This window comes from Bubalus bubalis, chromosome 6, assembly GCF_019923935.1.
Source record: "Bubalus bubalis isolate 160015118507 breed Murrah chromosome 6, NDDB_SH_1, whole genome shotgun sequence".
Lineage (NCBI taxonomy): Eukaryota > Metazoa > Chordata > Mammalia > Artiodactyla > Bovidae > Bubalus > Bubalus bubalis.
Genome location: NC_059162.1, coordinates 54,439,748 through 54,444,237, shown reverse-complemented (window position 1 = coordinate 54,444,237; position 4,490 = coordinate 54,439,748). Strand labels below are relative to the sequence as shown.

The 4,490-nt window shown below is 39.6% G+C and overlaps 1 long non-coding RNA gene across 1 annotated transcript; it reads left to right on the top strand.

Moving 5' to 3' along the window:
* Positions 1–563: 563 nt before the first annotated feature.
* LOC123334068 lies at positions 564–3,776 on the top strand. Its single transcript, XR_006551824.2, has 2 exons — positions 564–1,036; positions 3,226–3,776. It is a non-coding gene; the product is annotated as an uncharacterized LOC123334068 (long non-coding RNA).
* Positions 3,777–4,490: the final 714 nt, after the last annotated feature.

Below are 4,490 nucleotides of genomic sequence, written 5' to 3'. Positions count from 1 at the left end.
AAAAAACCTCGAATAGCCAAAGCAATCTTGAGAAAGAAGAATGGGACTGGAGGAATCAACCTGCCCGACTTCAGGCTCTACTACAAAGCCACAGTCATCAAGACCGTATGGTACTGGCACAAAGACAGAAATATAGATCAATGGAACAAAATAGAAAGCCCAGAGATAAACCCACGCACCTATGGACACCTTATCTTTGACAAAGGAGGCAGGAATATACAAGGGAGAAAAGACAATCTCTTTAACAAGTGGTGCTGGGAAAACTGGTCAACCACTTGTAAAAGAATGAAACTAGAACACTTTCTAACACCATACACAAAAATAAACTCAAAATGGATTAAAGATCTAAACGTAAGACCAGAAACAATAAAAGTCTTAGAGGAGAACATAGGCAAAACACTCTCTGACATACATCACAGCAGGATCCTCTATGACCCACCTCCCAGAATATTGGAAATAAAAGCAAAAATAAATAAATAGGACTTAATTAAAATTAAGAGCTTCTGCACAACAAAGGAAACTATAAGCAAGATGAAAAGACAGTCTTCAGAAGGGGAGAAAATAATAGCAAATAAATCAACTGACAAAGAACTAATCTCAAAAATATATAAACCTAAAAATTAATATGCTTCCTATTCTAGGTTTCCCAAACTGACACCCAATCCTGAGATACACTCCATTATATTTAAGGATCTAACAGACACCTTTTTCAACACTAAATGGTCTCTAAGATGTCTTTCAAAACAATTAATGTGAAGGTTCTAGAGAAATTGTGTCAAACCCATCTTCCTTCCTACGAGGATAGCTTCCAGAAATTCCGTTTATGGTTGTTGAGTCATTGCTTTGTTCTCAGTGCTTTCAGTTTCATATAACTCTAAATCTGTTAGAAAGGTTGCTTTACTTCTAACTGTCTATTTACTAAAGGAAAGCAGGCAAGACCCGGGAAATTGAGCTGGTGAAATAAAAGTTTAACCATCTAGTGAGAGACGGAGAACTTTGCTACAGAACCACTCTACCTGAGCTGAGCAGAAAACAGGTAAGAAGTTTACTTTTTCCTCAAAGCAGATTCTTCTTCAGTGCTAAAGGAGCCCTGATGTGGGAGGAGGAGCCCATGGCAAGATTAGTGCAGTTGTGGGAAGGAATCTGTAAGGGTTAGTTAGTTTTCTAAAAAATGATCAGCATCAAGATAGACTGTAGCTCATCATGATTTGGGACATTGGTCAGATGAGATCCAGCTGTGAGCAAGGGGCAGCCCATCCTATGGTCATGACTGTGCTTGTGTGGAATTAATCACCAAGGACATGGAGCTAAACTAAGAGTTTGAAATGAATTAGGATTATCTTTCTCTTTGATGATGTTGTCTATGTTGAATGGGGACACAATTGATTACCATTGTCTTTGATACAACTTGCTCAATACTGATTTGTCTGCAGCTAAGAAACTGAAAGGGTAACAGATTTTTCTTTTCTTTTTTTTATGAGAAGGAGAGAACAGTAAGTGAGCTACAGTGGAAACAGCCACCTGATACTGTTAAAGACAAGGAAAAAAACTGAAACCCAGAGAAAGATGTAGATTTATAAGGACATCATACTCTTCATTCCTACACTTAAATTCTGCTTCAAAATGGATGTCTTCCTTTAGAAACAGCACAGGTTCACTAAGTTCAATTTCTTGGTGCCACCTCAAGGATGGCTTAAGCCTTAGGACAGAATTCGACCCCACCACTTTACTAAAAAGCTTTGTCCTTAAAGAATCTACTCTGGAGCAGTGTTAAAGTCACCACTGTTGTTTACTTTGCCCTCTCTGGTCTCTCAAGGAGTTCTGATCTTGCCTTCTGGAGACTCTTCCCCTGACTTTCTTGGCTTGACACTAGCTCCATTCATCACCTACTGTCTGACACCTCTCTCTCTTCTTTTCAGTTTCCTCTCCTTGGTTCCCTTCCCACTCCTCTCTTTACCCCTACCTCTCTTCATCCTCTTCTTGCTTCTACTTCTACCTACAAGACAGGAGAAAAGAACAAAACAGAAAACTTAGAATGGTTTGGTTGGAAATATAGCCATTTTCTCTCAATAATTTTCTTCTCTAGCTCTCTTGATCTCTTCCTGATATTTTAATCTTTAATTAATTGTGTTTTTCTCCCCTTACACATACACAATTTTTAGTACCATACAGTATTTGCAATTGTATAGTTTACCCCCACTTATTTGGAGGCTAATTTATTTTGAAGCTAATGAATTTTAAGTTTCAGATCCCCTTGCTTCTACAAGTCCATAGCAAGGTTTCGGAAGAGTCTTAAGTCATGTGTTTCACAAGGTTACATATGTTTATAAAATTTGCCAAAGTAAGTTCCACTTTTAGAAAAGAAATGTGAGAAATTCTGTGGACCATTATTCCAGTAGAAATAAGGATAACTAGTGAGAAAAAAAATGCATTTCAAATCATTAAAAATAGTTTTGAGACATATCAAGCGATGAACATTTGCTCATGAAATTCTTTATTCATAGTAAGAATTAATGAATGAAAAAATAAATATGGATTCTCACAGTTAGGAAGTGCAACAAATCCCTCTGAATCCTATTTTGTTTTACATTTCACATCTAGTATAAATTCCACCTGCAATGCCGGTTGGATTCCTGGGTTAGAAAGATCTGCTGGTGAAGGGATAGGCTACCCACTCCCGTATTCTTGGGCTTCTCTGGTGGCTCAGCTGGTAAAGAATCTGCCTGCAATGCAGGAGACCTGGGTTTGATCCCTGGGTTGGGAAGATCCTCTGGAGAAGGGAAAGGCTACCCACTCCAGTATTCTGGTCTGGAGAATTCCATGGACTATAAATGGGGTCCCAAAGAGTTGGACACAACTGAGCAATTTTCACTTTCATAAATTTTTAAATGTGAACCCTAACAGAAGATTTCCATGGTAAATTAAATGGAAGACTTTGTTTATGAGGGTGATTGAATGTTGGTAAATCACTGTCATATGAATATTTTAAATGGGCTACTTTGATAAAACTCTGCTGACATAAATGGCCAAGGTTTTTGTGATTGGCAAAAAAAAAAAAAGCATTAGGATCATCTTTCTCTTTGTTGATATTGTCTGTGTTAACTGGGGACACAATTATATCATGGAGATTTTTACATTTCTCCTTCTGAATGCAAAATAACCTGATGAAAGCTCTTGATCTATTTAGACTGGAAATTCTAATTCATCCCATCTCTTGCCCTGCAGACAAGGCAACATGGCCTCAGAGGCCCACATGCCAGGCCCAGAGTGCCTCAGTGAGAACACTAATGGGCGACCGCTGGTTAATCTGAAAGCCCTGAAGATCCTATCTGCCATCAGGCAGCCTGTTATGGTGGTGGCTATCATGGGCCTCTACTGCACAGGCAAATCCTACCTGATGAACAAGCTGACTGGGGAGAAAAAGGGTGAGTAAGACCAGCAGAGCCCAGCCAAGTCCCTTCTGTCCACCCATACTCCCAGCATGCAGCACAGTGATGTGAGGAGAGGAAGTGAGAGACCTGGAAGGAATATTGAAAGCTAACTTTCAGTCCACAGTTATGTTCTTAACGTCACTATGACCTGTATCAGATCACAGCTCTTTGCACTTTGTCTTAGTTTCTTTTTTAAAAGCATAAATTGTTCCTTTCCTAGAAAGACTAATGTGGTAATAAAAATTAAGTAATGTATGTAAAAATAAACTATAAGACATTTACAAAAACATTCATGTAGTGAAAGCATATCCGTTGATCTTTAAATTAAAAAAACGTTTAAATTTGTATTTGTTATTCTTATTTCTTTTCTTATTTTTAACTGTTGTGAAGTTACACATGGGCTTCCCCAATGGCTCAGCAGGTAAAGAATCCACCTGTAATGCAGAGATGCAGGAGACTCGGATTCGATTCTGGGTAGGGAAGATGCCCTGGAGGAGGGCATGGCAACCCACTCCAGTATTCCTGCCTGAGAATCCCCATGGAGAGAGGAGCCTTGTGGGCTAAATCCATGGGGTTGCGGAGTCGGACACGACGGAAGCAATTTAGCATGCAGATGAACACAAACTTAGAGATATCTCTCTGAAATGGATATGAGAAGCAGTTTTCCTTTAATAACATCAGCCTTTCCCCTAAGCCAGAACAACTTAGCACCTAGAAAAATCCACTCAGCCCACACTTTTTCCCTTGAGGGCAAAGAACAAGTGAAGCATGCAGCCAACTTCCCTAGACTTTCCAAATGCTGCTCAAGAAACCTATTCCCGTGTCACCTCCCTCAGAGCTCTGAGATAAACCAAGTTGGTTAGACTCCTGGGAGAAGCTAAGAACAAAAAACAGGGGCAGAAGCTCTTAGCAGCCTGCATGGCTCTGCAGGACTGAGAGAAAGTACACAATTCTGAGCCTTATCTTTCAAGACAAAGGAAAAGAAGTAGAACTTGACCCAACCTCCTGCCATTCCCATAAACGCTGTCATTTTACTATGCTGCCATAGAGAAAAAGGAA